Source organism: Bubalus kerabau, chromosome 17 (assembly GCF_029407905.1).
Source record: "Bubalus kerabau isolate K-KA32 ecotype Philippines breed swamp buffalo chromosome 17, PCC_UOA_SB_1v2, whole genome shotgun sequence".
NCBI lineage: Eukaryota > Metazoa > Chordata > Mammalia > Artiodactyla > Bovidae > Bubalus > Bubalus kerabau.
In genome coordinates this window covers 17,305,234-17,321,424 of record NC_073640.1, presented here as the reverse complement: position 1 = coordinate 17,321,424, position 16,191 = coordinate 17,305,234, and positions in this window count along the sequence as shown.

The following is a 16,191-nucleotide window of genomic DNA, read 5'->3' as shown; positions in this document are numbered from 1 at the left end:
GGCTGGCCTAGAAGGGGCCCATCAGGTGTGGGGAGCTAACCCTTATTGTAGGGGTCCTGGGTCTGTCCTTAGGTCGGAGCAGCCGGGAGCACTGTGACACCAAAGGACAGACGGACTCCTGCAAAGCATCTTAAGGCCTTTGTGCCAGGAAGCCCCCAGGCCTCTCCTCTATCTACCTATCCTGGACCTTCTGGGGCCGCTTGGGCATCATGGCCCCAGTGACCACACACGGGGTGGGGGAATCTCTGTCCTGAAGGTCCCATCTGGCTGTGTCCACAGCACCCCCGTGGTGCCCACCTCTGGGACTTTCTGTGCCCTGGACTCTCAGGACCCTCTCCTCATCCCCTCCATAGCCTCCTCTTCCCCGGCCCCTGGGGTCCCCAAGGTGCACAGGAAGCTTGGTGGGTGATGGTCTCGGTTGTGGTGATGGTCTCAACTGGATGCAAATGTCAAAACTTAAATCGTACCTTTTAAATGTGTACAGTTCATCCTGTGTCAGTTATGTCCCAATAAATCTGTTTTAAAAACTGGTGTCCGTGCCTGGACAGCAAGGAGAGGCAGCTGGGGCACCAGGAGGACAGTGAGGGAGGGGTGGAGGATGCCGGGGGTGGGCGGGGGCTGCCATCCATGGAAGGGCCGAGAGTGGGGGCAGAAGAACGTGTGTCACGTGATGGGGAAACCTCCCGTCAAAGCGGAGCCCCGCGTCTTGCAGCTGGTGAGACTAATGAAAGGAAAAAGCCTTAGGTGATTCTCAGAAAAAAAAAAAAATTTAAGTCTTGAGACTAAAGAAATAATTCTATTAACTTCTAGGCAGAAAAAAGATTACATTAAATTCATCACTTCCTCAAAATAATAAATTCTGAGAATAGGGAGTACACTGTGAGAGCTCACAGAGAAAATGATTCTAGTCCAAGATTTTATGTAAAACCAAGGTGTTCCCCAGCGTGGTGGCAGCAGAAAGGCATTTCCACTCATGCAAAAGCCCCAAAATGATGCCCCAGGCGACCACAGTCCAATGAGAGGTGAGGTGGGACACCCATAAGAATAAGGAAGACTGAGCAACAAATGCCTACTCTTAGAGGCAAATCCAGGTCACCATTACAATGTGGTTTAAAAAAACAAACAGGATAAAATTGCCAGAAATGACTCAAGAAGAAAATGTAACATGCTAAAACAAACACTGTCCGCCAGCCCGGCCTCCTTTGCCTAATGTGCCAGTGAAAACAAGGAAGGGTGGGGTTAGGGCGAGGGGGCAGGAGCAGGCAGCGATGTGGGCGAATTTCCTCAAACCGCCCAGAGAGGATTCATAACCGATGCAGCGGACAGAAACACAGGAGGTCAAATGTGTTTTTTTTAAATACGGTAACTGCAAGAACATTAAGAACAGGAGTAATATCTCCCAAGCAACTACTGAAAATAGATTAAATATAGTCAACCTTCAAATGCACGCATTCATACGCACACATGGTGAAAAAAACACCAGAACAAGTACCCCGAGGTGAGATGAAGGAGAAATGACTAACACGTCACTGGCTTGTGTATCAATAACCAGAAACAGACTTGGTGCTTTTTACAAAAGACAAAGGAGAGTGTGTGCGTGTGTGTATTTTAGTCACTCTGTTGTATCTGACTCTTTGCAACCCCATGGACTGTAGCCCACCAGTTTCCTCTGTCCATGGAATTCTCTGGCAAGAATACTGGAGTGGGTTGCCATGCCCACCTCCAGGGGACCTTCCCAACCCAGCGATCGAACCTGGGTCTCCTGCATTGCAGGCAGATTCTTAACTGTCTGAGACACCAGGGAAACAAAGGAGCTTAGATTTGGTCTTAAAAAATTATATACGGTTGAATTCTATAAGAGAATATCTAAAAGAAAGGAAATCAGAAAGGTTAAATTTACATGAGATAAGACAGGCCAGCAGGTGCAGAGCAAAGGAGATAAAAGTTTCAGTGTTGGGATGTCCCTGGTGGTCCAGTGGTTAAGAAATCTGCCTTCCAGTGCAGGGAACTCAGTTCGATCCCTGGTCAGGGACCTAAGATCCCACACACCCTGAGGAAGCTAAGCCCACTTCTTATTGATGAAGTGTACAAACCACAGCAGTAATCCTTTCAAAGGCGCTCACTGATACGTAGCAAATGGACAAACGAGTTGTACGGACCACATACTTGTGTCTAAGTCCTAATGGCAGAGTCCCCAAACCATCACAGATGGCCTATTCCCAAGGTTTTCTAGTCCTTACCGTCATTTTTTTTTTTTTTTTGCCTAAAATTTTTTTTAGATAATTAGAGAGTCACATGCAGCTGCAAGGAATAACACAGAGACCCTGTGTGGCCTTTATCCCATCATGCAAAACTACATAAAAACATCACCACTGGGGTGCTGGCACAGGGCACTCAGGACCTAGAACGTCCCCACCCTGGTAGGGAGTCTTCCTGTTGCCCTTGGTAGCCCCCCTCCCGCCCCACTTTCTCCGTGACCCCTGGCAAGTCATTTCAGGGATGGGGCACAAATGGACCCCACAGTACGCAACCTTTCGGGACTCTGTTGGCGGCCACCCGAGGTGCTGCATGCACACGTGGTTTGTTTCTTCCTTTGCCAAGGGGTGTTCCCTGATGTGACTGTACCTTAATTGGTTTAACCATTCACCTGTCAGTGGACATCTGGGTTGTTCTCCGTTTTCTGCTGTTGCAAATAAAGCTGCTGTGAATATGCATGGACAGGTTTTAGTGTAAGTCTTCATTTCTATGCAGTAAATGCTGGAGAGTGCAGTTGCCAGGTCGTGTGGAAGCTGCTCATACTGTTTTGTGGGAGGCTGCCACACTGCCCTCCTGAGAGGCTGCACCATGACCTGCTCCCAGAGCAGCAACGTTGGAGAGGTCCACGTTCTCTGCATCCTCACCAGCGTTTGGTGTGGTCGCTATTTATTTTAATCACTCTGATAGATATGGGATATGTACATGTGTAGTGATTCTAGTGTTCATTTCCCTAAGACTAAAGATTTGAGCATCTTCTCAGGTGCTTATTTGCATCTCCTCTTTGGGGAAATGTCTCTTCATGTCTTTTTCCCATTTTCCTTTCTTAAAATTTATTGTATTTTTCATTTTTGGTTGTGCTGTGTCTTCGTTGCTATGCCTGGACTTTCTCTCGCTGTGGTGTGTGGCTTCTCACTGCGGTGGCTTCTCCTGTTGCAGAGCACGGGCTCCAGGTGCTCAGGCTTCAGCAGCTGCCGCTTGCAATCTCTAGGGCACAGACTTAGTAAGTTGTGGTGCACGAGCTTAGTCGTCACGCAGAATGAGGAATCTTCCTGGAGCAGGGATGAACCCATGTCCCCTGCATTGGCAGGTGGATTCTTAGCCCCTGGACCACCAGGGAAGTCCCCTGGTTCATTCCTGATACTGGCGATTTGAGTCTTCTTTCATTTTAGTTTCATCAGTCTTGCTAGGGGTTTATCAATTTTGTGATAACAAACTTTTAAGTGAAAAATAACAGCAGTGAAATCTATAAGGCAAAATATGTTTGAAAAAAATGACAGATACAACAGCAGTGGTGATATACTTTAATGCACTTCTGTTAATTTTTGACTAATCAAATTAGCAAAAAAATAGATATTGAGGAACTGAGAAATATTATTAATTAAGTTAATTAAGTAGATCTAAATTTAAATTTTGCACCCTACAATCCGGAAACATGTTCTTCACAAGTTCCTTTGCAGCAAGTACTAATACAAGTCACATTTTTGGCAACAAAGAAAGCCATGGTGGCTAGGGAAACCAGCTCACCCTGGTTTGCTTGGCATCAAAGGACTTGAGTCCTGGAAGCCCCTCAGTCCCAAGAAAACCAGGATGGCTGGACACCCAGATACTATCCAGACAGAATCCAGAGACCACAACACATTAAAATTGATAATTAAATGTTTGTTACAATTCTCTATTAGAATTTAAAACATAACCTAATTGACTACTTTAACAAAAAGAAAAGCAAAACTATAATTACAGGGTATCTAGAAAATAACAATGAAATTCTTACATTTTTATACCTATGGGATACAGTTCAAGCTGAACTTAAAGGCATATATGCTTAGTTGCTCTATCATGTCCGACTCTTTGCAACCCCATGGACTGTAGCCCGGAGGCTCCTCTGCCCATGGGAATTCTCCAGGCAAGAAAGGCGCATCACTTGAAATATTTTCATTATTATGAAATATTTTCCTTATTACACAGTGGTTCCATATAAATTTTAGGATTTCTTATTCTAGTACTGTGAAAAATATCATGGGTATTTTGATAGAGATTGCATTAAATTTGCAGATTGCTTTGGGTAGTATTGCCATTTTAACAGTATTAATCCCTCCAATCCAAGATCATGGATTATCTTTCCATTTATTTGAATCACCATCGGTTTTCATTATCAATATTTTATAATTTTCAGTGTATAGGTTTTTTACATCCTCAATTAAGTTTATTCCTAGGTATTTTGGTTTTTGATATTTTTGATATTATGACAGGATATTAAATGGTATTTGTTTTTTTACTTTCTCTTTCTAATATTTCATTATTAGTGTGAAGAAATGCAACAGATTTCTGTATGTTAATCTTGTATCCTGCTACCTTGCTGAATTCATTTAATAGTCTTTGTGAGAAGAATTTAGGGTTCTCTACATAAGAGTATGGCACCACTGACTCAATGAACATGAGTTTGAGCAAGCTCTGGGAGATGGTGAAGGGCAGGGAAGCCTGGGGTGCTGCAGTCCATCGGGTCACAGGGAGTTGGGCACGACTGAGCAGCTGAACAACAATGTAGAGTATTATGTGACCTACAAATAGTGACAATTTTACCTCTTCCCTTCCAGTTTTGATGCCTCTTTTTTTTTTTTTTCTTGTCTGATTGCTGTAGCTTACATTACTATGCTAAATAATTTATTTTTCTCTTTTCTAACTTTTGATCTGAATGCCTTATCAGATCAGATCAGATCAGTCGCTCAGTCGTGTCTGACTCTTTGCGGCCCCTGCGGTTCATGGGGTCGCGAAGAGTCGGACACGACTGAGTGACTGATCTGATCTGATCTGATAAGGCATTCAGATCAAAAGTTAGAAAAGAGAAAAATAAACCCAAAGAAAGTTTCAATAAAAGAAAGATAAGGCAGAAAATAATTAGGAGACAGAAAAATGCATACTGGTAGATTTAACTGAGAGATATTTCTTGATTAAACAAGCAAACAGTAAAGTATCTTAACTTCAACTTAATCTGATCCAGAAAACAAGAAACTGGAACACAGAGCAAAGCCTAAGAAAGGGGGCAAAATAACCAATGAGAAAACTTTAAAAATTACAAGAGAACAGGCACAATTCTATACCAATATACTCTAAGTATTACTGAAATACATAATTTTTTAGAAATGTATGTGATCAAAACTGATCTAAAGAAGCAGAAAATCCAAATAAGCCAATAAACACAACCAAAGAAGAAACTGAAAAAATAATTTAGAGGTTATTCTGAGGAGGGCCTTAGGCTCAGAAAGTTTTACAGGCAAGTTCTTCTAAAGAGTCAAGGAAAACTAATTCCCAATTTATTTTACAAGGATAGCTTAACCCTGAGAGCAAAACAAATAAAGATAACACAGAAAGAAAAGAAAATACAGATTGCTCTTTGAAAGCAACACACTGAAAACAAATACTCGAGATTGAATTTCATGGTATTTGAAAGAACACTGCACATTTCCAAGTGTAGTCCATTCAGAAACCCCAGGGTAGTTCCACGTGGGACCTGTTTTTGGAATTCCTCACATCAACACATCAGAGGAGAAAATCCCACTTGATAACATTATCATGTTTGTTATTTTGTAACTTTTCATTCTGAAACAATTTCAAACTGACAGAAAATTGGGGGGAATCATAGGGAAAATGTCACACATCTTTTCCTGGTTCCCCCAATTATTAATATTTGACGTTTCTTTACCATTCTCTCTACATTATTGTGAAGTTGCAGACACGATGCTTTCTTACCCCTCAAAACATCTATGTCATCTCCTTCCTTAAAGAAAATCAACTTAAACTCCCAGCACCACTTGACCGTCTCCCCACCCTGAGTCCAGTGATCTCACAAGCAGGCTGGGTGTCTGCCAGGTGGGAGGACAGATGTCTTAGAAACTGGCAGGACCACCAAGCAGCACCTGGTGGTCCTTGGCAGCCTATTTGCACACTCCCCAGCACAGCTCACATGGCCCAGCACATGTGCAGAGATGCACACCCACCCTAGCTGGGGGACAGGGTGTGGGAGGTCCCACCCACTTACCCACAAAGGCGGGGCAGGGGGCTGTGCATGTCACAATCAGGCCCCTGGAGTTTGAGTTGTGGGCACTTCATGTCCAAACCTGGGTTTCCTCGTCTAAGTGGAGAAGACTGTGTGGACATCCCAGGCTGTTGGGGAAGGGACTGCAGGTGACGCTCACCTGTGGGGCCTGGCACACAGGGAGCCCCCAGATGGTAAGAGCCACTGCCTGACCATGCCTCAGTGCAGGCCCCAAGGGGTAACTTCTGGGCCTCATCCCAGCAAGTCCCAGGGCACCCTCAGTGGGAGCCAGAGGCCTCTAGCATCAGAAGAAGCCGATAGACAGTTGATGGATGGGCAGGGAGCTCCCTCCCATCCACTGCCTCATTCAGCTACCAGCTGCAGCTCGGTCTGTGACCATGCACCTGCCCTCATGGAGCTGCCAGTCTCTTGGGGGTCAGTAACATTGCGCTTCTCAGCGGCAGCACCTCAAAGAAAGTCCAGGGGGTGTGGGCATATGAAAAGTTCTAGGAGGCTCCCCAGGAAGCCTGGTGAGGAAGTGACTTCCAGGCTGATGGCGCCACAGTGCAAAAGTTCTGGGGCAGGAGCCAGTGCGAGCTCCAGGAAGAGCAGGCAGGCCGGAGGGGCCAGCAGAAAAAGGTATGAAAGGAGAGGAAATGCCTGCCATTTGCTTCCAGGATTCACTGTGCATGACGTTCCCTTAGGCCAAGGGCAAATCAGGACAGAACCAGATACAAGACCACACAGCCAGGCCAACCTGAACCAACGAGGGTGGGAGAGACGTATCAAGGCCCTAGTGTCAGCGTCTAATTGTGTGTCGCTGGTCAGCCTTGCAGAGCTGGGAGAGCCGTGGAGTCCCAGGACTCAGGACGGGCTGCAGGGCTGGACGGGCTGACCCTGAGATCGCTTCCAGCCCTAGGGAGCCCGGTGGTGGAAAGGGGGCCGTGGAAGGACTTGGGACCCGTCCTACTCACAGACATGGCCTGTGGGTTCATGCACACCTGGAGCCCATGGGCTCAGTGTGTCCACAGCACTCACAGGCAGGCAGACCACACCTGCACGTGGTCCTCTTCTGTCCAAGCTCTCCTCAGCCTCTGGAGGCCTCAGGAGCAGCGCTGTCAGAGCCGCCTGGAGGCCAAGGCCCAGAGGCCACCGAAGGTGCGACACTGCGAGGCCGCACCTGGAGAGCTGAACTTGGACTGAGGTTGCTGGTTGCGTCTCGCATGTGCAGTCACCAGGTGCGGCTGCAGGCAGCCTCCCCCGCTCCTGGCTCTGCCCACTGCACAGACCCTGGGGTTTGCCCCTCCTGCAGCCAGGCTGCCAGAAGCCTCTCTGCCATGGCAGACAGTGCCAGGTGGTGCCTGGCCAGGGTTCTGGAGGCTGAGGGAGGCAGGTGTAGGCTGGTCATGCCCCCATCCGCCCTGGCTGGGGAGGAGGGGCCCACTTGGCGGCCTCTGAAGGCACGTGCTGGGCACTCGTGCAGCTGCCCCGCCCAGCCCGCCAGGAGCCCCTGGTGATGGATGAGGCATGAGTCCCACAGGCATCAGGGCGCTGACCCCAGCTGGGGGTCCCCTGACTCAGCCCATCCATCAGCGTGACAGATGGAGCCCCGGCGAGTTGGGGGTGGGCCTTGGGGGGAGGCTGGGCCTCTGGGAACTGCACACACAGGCATCCCCAGGACACTGGGCTTGGGGCCATTTTGCCAGTGCAGTTCGGTGGTCAGACCAAGGCTGCCGGTCCACCTTCCTGATGGGCTGCCCTCCTGTTGACCTTGCCCTGAGCACGCCAGCCTCAGGCCCACGATGGATTCATCATCCCGCGGCCACACCTGCTCTCCCTGCTCAGTGGTCAGCAGGACATCTGGAACCTTCGCTTCTTCAATTCCACAGGACCTGGCTCCCACAACCACGCACAGATGGCAGCTGTTTCACCCCACAGGGGTGGACGCTAGGGTGGCCGTGGGCCTCGGGCCCTGGGGCTGGGTGCACCCAGTTGGACAAAGAGCACAGTCAGTTGTATAACCTCATCCAAGGGGCAGGGGGTGCCGGGGCAGGGTGACCCTCAACCTGACAGAGACAGACGGGCTTGTTTTCAGGGAATCATGCCTCCTCCTATCCTACCAGGCTAAGAGCCATCCTGAGTCACTAAAAAGCTTCATTCTCGTCACAGCCCCACCAGATCGTACCCTATGGTTACTGTGGACGGGGTCACCAGCTGCACAGGAGGAGGCAGGGCCGCTGAAGGAGGAGCCAAGTCAGCCCCACAGGAAGGTGGCTCACTGCAGGCCACGGTGCAGAGCAGCCTCGAAGTGCCCCAGAGGGGAGCCGTGTGTGGGTGGTACCCTGTGGGGAACCCCAGGCATGAAGCGGACATGGCCGTGCTGGGGTCAGTGACGGAACTTTCTGGAACTGGACAGAGCTGGTGGCTGCACAGCCTGGGGACCAGTCAGATGCCACTGACCTCTGCTCTCCCGGGTGGTTTCAATGGTGACTTGTATGAGTGTTTGAACACAATTTAAAACAGGGCCCTTAGGAGGGAGGGAAGAGGGGTATCTCAGTAGGGGCTGCTGGCATGTTCCAGAGAACGAGGGTGGGGAGTGGGGGCTGGGCCCACCCTACATAGAGGGAGACCCAGTGAGCTCAAGGTCAGAGGTTGCCCTGGAGGTCACCTTGGAGCCACCTGGATGGTGTGGAGGGCCAGGCCCAGGCAGAGCAGAGGGGCTGCTGGGCCTCAGCCCCACAGACAACGACTGTCCGGCAGCAACTTCTCCTTCTTGACCACCTGGGGCTCTTCAAGGAGTTTTGAAGCCAATTACAGTTTTCTAGTGCTTAGAATAATTGGTAGGAAAAGAATTCATAGAGAGAAGGGCAAAGCAAGGCCTGGAGACAGAAGATCAGAGAGGTTCCCGGCAAGGCCAGGTGCTTAGGGATGGCAGGTATTTCCTTGGGTGATCTTTGACCCAAACAGACCCCTAGCCAGAGAAGGGCAGGAACAATCTTAAGAGCTGCCTGCTTCCCACCTGCATCTGTGGGCGCGGTGGTCTCTGCAGGTTCCCTGAGACCGTGGCTAGGGGCTTGGTCCAGCAGGGGTTGTTTTCTCGGTGGTGGAAGGAGGGAGGCAGGAGGCCCAGGGGAAAGAGCTGCTGGGGCGTCACTAAGACCCAGCTCCTTGCTCTGCGTCCTGAGGTCGGGATGGGAGCTGCACCCGCCCATATCCCCTGCCTTTGGCAGCCACGGCCAACCCCTGGGTCAGAAGTAGCTAAGTGCCGACCACGTCGGGTTCCAGGAGTGACCTAGGGCAGGCTCAGAGCTGGCAGCAGGGTATCTACCCTGCCATCCTCTCCCTGGAGTGAGGCCCCTCTTCCTGCCTCTCTGGTCCTGGTTTGAGGTCAGTCCAGACACTCACGCCCACTTGGGGCCCCGCCCTGGCCCCTCAGGCAGACTCAGTCATCCCCACGCAGCGCACGTGTGTCCCCAGAGCCACGCTTCACCATGTCTGCTACACTGGGCTCCAGGAGGCTGGCCCCACGCTTGCCCAGCTGGCTGCCCAGCATGAGCCCTGCGGTCGGCCCGCCGCAAACGGGCACCCCTCAGGGAAGGATGGCGAGTGGGCGTGATCACTGGGACAGCAGGACAGTGGGATGTTGGGGCCGGGCGGGGTGCGGAGGGACCAGGCTGCTGACCAGGTGGACCTGTGTGGGGTCTCTGAAGGGTGGCGTGACTCAGGCCCGTCTCCTTTCCGCTGGTTGGCGGAAGAGGGAGGCGATGGCGAGAGGAGGCGTGCAGAAGCTGGGTCTCCACCGCCCACTGCCGGGCTGTCTTGGCTGGAGCTGCTCCCGACAGACGGGATGCGTGTCGTCAGGGGCGGGGGCCTGGCGTGTGCGCGTGTGCATGTGCCAGAGTATGTGTGTGCGTTTAAAATACGGAAAAAGGAAGCGTGGCTGCACTCAGCTGCAAGAGGCTGGCCGGCTCCGTCCGAGCTGGTGCGGTGGGGACGGGAGGAGGGCGAGGTGAGGGGTCGCCGAGGAGGAGAGGATGGACACTTGCCACGAAGAGCGGCAGGGCCGGGGCCTCTTGGGTGCCAGCGGGCGCGCGGGGCCGATACTCACAAACAAAACCCGCGGCAAATTGCTGGCAGCCCATCCTGAAGGCGGCAGCCGCTTGGCAGAAGAGCCACGGAGGACCGGCTGGGAGCAGGCGGCCAGCGCAGCACAGGTAACAGCCGCGTGGGGCTCATCCGGCAGGTGGCCAGGTCTTGGCCTGGGTGCGGATGACACGGCACCAGCTTTCGGGGACGGGTGGGGGTCTGGGCCCTCCATGTCTGGGCCAGTGCAGTTGGCTCCCTTAGCCCCAGGCTCCCCAAGCGCTGTCCTGGGTGCGGGAGTGGGCCAGTCGCCCCTGCAGCAGGGAATGAAGCGGCCAGTAGCCACGCCCGGGTCCCTGGCTCCGCGCGGCAGCACCACCAGCTCTGGTGCTCGGGCCTCCCTCCGGGGTCCTGTGGCTGTGTCATCTCCACTCCGAGAAGCCCTGCGGCTCTCAGGGCCAGGTCCTCTCTGTCCCCCGTTTTGGAACGTCCCCAAACCGTCCTTGAATGTCTGTTTCTTCTTGGAGACCAATCCAGGGAAATCAGGCAGGGTTGGGAAAGGTGGTTGGAGGGCGACACCTGGAGGGGCTGGGCGATCCCGAGACTCCCCTCCCTCCTCCTGTCTGCCCCAAGCCCCACCGCCTGCCTGGCGCAGCAGGGCTGTGTGCAGACCCGTGGGACCATGGCCAAGCGTGCCCGTCACAGGAGCTCGGATGGCGGTGCCAAGGAGCCCAGCTGTCGAGGGCATGGGGTGGGGGCAAGCCGCCTGGCTGGGGAGGACTCGTGTCAGAGGCTCCCTGGACAAAGCCCTGCAGGCACCTGGCCACCCCTCCCTAGGCAAGACCCGTGGTGGTGGTGGGCGGGGGGTGGCCCCTGAGCACCTCTGTCGAGGGGCACACAGGGATGCAGGTTTTGGCCGGGGGCACAGGAGCAGGCAGGACACCACTGCCACCCCAGGGACCACTGGGCTGGACGCTGTTCTCCTTGACACTCAGAGCACCCAGTATAGACCTAGACAGAAGGTGCATGAGGGGAGTGGCGGGGTGGGGTGTGGTGGTTCCCCCTTGGTGCCTGCACCCGGGGTAGCCACTGGTCCCAGTATTGCCAAGTCAGGAAGAGCCTGAAAAGCCAAGTGCAGGGTTTGGCGGGGCTGGAGGGGCCTGGCTTTGAGGGGCAGAGAGGGGTCTGCACTCCGAGTAGTCACTTGGGCAGAGGGAAGGGGCTCCCAACGGCAGGCTGTCCCCTACACTGGGCGGGTAATGGGGCGGGTAATGGGGGTCTGAAGGAGGCACCCAGCCCAGCCACCATCTCTGGGAACTTGGCCAGCAGCCTCAGTGCACTGGGTGGGTAGCACTCTAGGGGCTCCTGAAAGCAGCAGGAGAGCAAGGGCTCCCGGCCTCAGTGGGCAGCTCCCTGGGTGAGTTGCCAGTGGGACAGCGGGGCCCTGTGGAGAGCATTCCCTGCTCTGTGGGTTGGCCGGGTCTTTGAGACTGAGGGGTCACCTGTCTAGCCCCAGGTCTCTCCATCGCCCTCCCTGACACTCCAGCCAGCAGGCCAGGTGCTGATCAGGCAGAGGTGAGCCCTAGTCTGAGCACCCAGCAGGGTATTTCGGAACACCAGGGTCTTTAGGCAACTGTGCCCATCCATTGTGCTCCCAGTGATGGGTGCAAGCCCCAGCCCCCAACCACAGCCCACCTCCCCATCAAGCCTTTCTGGGTACCCTGGTCCCAGTGCTGCTCCAGCTCCATGGCCTCACCAGGTCTCGCCCCTCTCTGGGGTCCCCTGCCCCCTAAGCAGCTCTGACCTGGCCACGGGCCTGGGTGGGGCAGGGTGTGGGCCGTGGGAGCTGTGCTGGGGGCAATGAGGAAGCTGGCCCAGGACCTCTGCCCTCACATCAGCAAGTCTTTGTCCACAGAAATGGGCTGGTGCTCAAGCCAGCACAGTGACAGGCAGAGCATAAAGGACCCCCGTCGGCTGGACGTGAGAGCCACCTGCAGGGGCAGAGGCTGGCGCCCACCGCCCCCACTGTCCACAAGCCCCACCCCGCCCCCAGCATCTCACAGTCCTGCTTCCTGCACGGGGCTCCCAGCTCCCTGGAGACCCTGCCAGACATTCCTGGAGGCCAGCACAGCACCCCCTAATGAAATATTCATGGAGTCTTTCTGTTTCTTGACAGAACAGCCTCTGCAGTTTCCCACAGCACAGAAAGTGAGCCTGGGACCCAGCCTCCCAGAAAGGTCCCGGGAATGAGTGGGCATCTGCTGGGCAGATCCTCCGCCCACTGCATCAAACCCTGGCCACCTCACGTGAGCACCAGCTGCCCCATGAGGACAAGCCGTCTGCTCTGCGGCCCCAGCTAGAAAGGCATCTATAGTTCCCCTCGATGATTTGCTCTGGTGTCTGATGGCCCCCTGCCTCACACCAAGACCAGCACATAGCCAACAAAGTCCCACCTGCCATGTGTGGCCACACTGGTCACCTGCCATCCACCCATCCGTCCATCCGTCCATCCACTTGCTTATTCTGTATCAGTCGAACAGCTATGTGCTGGCTTCCATGCATGGAGACAGGGCTTCATAATGGAGCAGACTGGACCCGACCCCATGCTCTGGGCCACGCACACTGACATTACCCCATGCTGGTCACACTGGGCATCCCCAGACCTTTGCAAAGTCCACACAGAACCCCAACTGCCATCTGCAGCCTGTGAGGGGGCCCCCAGGTCTCCCCACCATGTGCCTGAGTCGCAATGGACAGGGTCACGGTCACTGCACCCTGCCCCAGCCATGTCTAGTGGGACCAAGGACAGGATGACTAGGGGTTCACGACCCGGGGCTTGGCCCTGAGTGGCCTCAGCCACTGCTCACAGATGGGCCAAGTGCTCCACATGCATGGATCCTGGTCCCCCAAGTCCCGGTGTAGCATTCTACGAAATGGGAGAACCAAACAACCCAGCCAAATCCCTCGGGACATGTGTTGACTGCCCAACTGTCAGCGCCCGTGGGCGGCTGCCAAGAGCCTCCTGCCAGCGGTGCCCTGGGCAGGTGCCCTCCCACAGTGCCAGGCACATCCTGATGCTCCCCACCCGTCACTCTCCCCACCTGCGCGGCCCCGCAGCCAGCAACTCTGCAGCTCCGCTCGTGCAGTGATTGCCTCTAGGCGCCCCTCCTCTGCTCCCTGATCTGATGCTGGCTCCTGAGCGGGACAGCACTCCTCCCACCTCTCAGATACAAGGCTGTGGTGGTCTGAGCTTGAAGCTGAGGTTCTGCTGGTGCTGGAGGCTGGGTTGTTGGGTGACGGGGTGGGGGCTGGACAGACAGGAGAGGAGGGTGAGGTGGGCGGGGCTCAGGCCTGGAGTTCAGGTGGCTCCCCCACACCAATGCCTGTACCGCCTGGCCTTGGCTCATCAGGGGCAGGGGGTGGAGTGGAGGTGGGGCGGGGGGGCAGCAAAGTGCTCGATGCCGAATTCAGCTCCCAGCTTGCTGTGTGACCTTTGCCCTCTCTGAGCCTCCACTTTCTCATTTGTAAATCTGAGAAAGGTTTACAAATGGAAGGGTGGTGCTGCACCCCAACTGCCCCCAGGAAAAGCCAGTGGTCAGGGACCAGGCTCCGGTTGGCCAAGGCCAGCCACTGCCATTGGCCACCCTAGGTCTACACAAACCCCTGCCACCTCTCTCCCCGGACCATCCTCAAGGTGGACCACGGAAGCCCTGGGAGCCCTGTGGAGCCTTCTGGCCCAGTGGCCTCCATGTCGCCACTATCAGGAAAAGAACTCCAGAACTCTGGAACCCCCAGGGGGAATTGCCCTGCTCAGGGGATGCTCTGGGGACAAGCAGCTTCTACACACAGTGTGAGCTTCCCAGATGCACCTCCCTGGGACCCCAGCCCCCAGGTCGGGGCAGGGCAGGTGGGTGAGGAAGCCCAGTGGAGGAAGGCTGAGGCCAGCACATGGGGCCCGTGGGAGGCGGTCCTGTGGGCCCTGGTCTAAGTCGGGGAAGCCAGTGCAGGGCAGGTCTTTAGCGAGATCCTCTATGGGGTCCAGCCGCCGTCCTGTGCTGGGTCCCTCTGCTTAGCCTGGTCTCCTAGCTCTGGAGGGACAGTTGGTGGGGCAAGTGGCTGCCCTGAGACCCCCTGGAAGCAGGGAACCATGGTGAGAGTTGCCATGTGAGGGGGTCCATAAGACCCCAGGCTCCCATGGCAGGTGGTGACCACAGGGTGGCTGTGCCCTTTGGGGCCTGAGTCCTGCCCCTAGGCCTTCCCTGGGCATCAGGTACTCACCCCCAGGCCCCTTCAGTGCTCTCAGGGTCCCATCCTGGAGACCTCCCAGGGTCAGAGGCGGGTGGCCAGTTCCTGGACCCACCGTGCCACACACAGGGGCTCCAGGGCTGCCAGCCTTCCCCGAACCCACCCGGGCCTCGCCTGCCTGGCCTGGCCTCTGGGTGGAGTCTTTGTCTAACTGCCTGCTCTGACCTTGACAACTGTCACCCACAGTGACAAAATAAGACTCGATGCCTTTTCCTGAGAGCTGAGCTCCAGTTTGGCCAAGTGGTCTGATTGTCTGGGAGGCCAGTGCAGGGACTCAGAGGTCAAATCACTCCCACCCCCTATTCCCACCCGCCAAAGGCCACAGGTCTGGGAGGTGCAGAAATGATGCTGCAGGAGTGTCAGGTCGGGAGCCCCCCAGAAATGATTCCCAGAGCCCACCAGCCTTCCAGTTCACGGTCCAGGGACCCGGCCCAGCACCCTCCCCCGTGCAGTGCAGGCGGTGGGCTGGGGATGGAGGAGCTGCCGCGAGGTAATGAGCTCTGTGTGGAGCACAGAAATGAAGCACATTCTGCAGAACAAATGGTGTTAATTTGCACCGCAGCCTGGCATCGCTGAGCGCCTGGGGGTGGGGGTGGGGGGGCAGCAGCTGCGCCAGAACTCTCAGCCACGAGCTTGCTCAGGGAGTTACTGGGGCCATGCATCACCGTCAGAGGGACAAAGCCCCTGGGCCCCTAGGGGTAGCCCTCACCTCCAGGAGGAGGCCGGCTCCAAGAAGCCAAAGGATCAGCTTTTTGGCCCCTCCCCCTTCCCGGAGATCCCTGCCCAGGGCAGCCAGTGCCCAGCACTGCGTCAGGAGTGGGGTCCAGGCTGGGGTCAGGTGCGGCCGGCCATCTTACCTAACCCTAACCCCTCCTCCAGGAACCCAGGTCACACATGGTGGGGTGGATGACCAGCGCTGCCTTGGACCCTGTGTTCTCAGGCCTTGAGGACACCCCACCTCTGGGCTCTCCTCCCCCTGGGGTTCTCTCCTAATCAGTCCCCGTCCACTTGCAGTATCACCACTGCAGCTGCTCGGAGCTGCAGCTCCCAGCTGAGGTGACCACACTGAGACGCGCTGCCTCCCCCGGGTGATTTGCCTTCCTCGGCCACCCCGCCCTCTGACCCAGTGAGTACCACCACTGGGGTCAGGGAAGGTCGGACCGCACTCCACATCCTTGCCACCCCCACTGAATGTTTGATGTCGCCCTTCCATCCATCCATCCCTGCAGCCCTGCTCCTTCTTTCCTGACCCCCCACCCCACAACTCTGGAAACCTGGCTGCCCTCGGGATGGGCAGAGAGAGGGCAGGTGTGCAGGGCCGGGGTGTCTGCCTGTCTGCTGGTCCCCTCTGCCTCCTGTCTCTCTGCGGGGAGAAGGATTGCCCTGGAATGGTGCGTTTTCTGCTGAGGTTGGTGTTGGGCCCCCTGAGGCCTTCGGCAAGTGCTTAACAAGTGGGATAAGAGGTTCTGGGTCCAGAACTATATACCAGGCAAGGTTTCAGGACAGCATCTAAT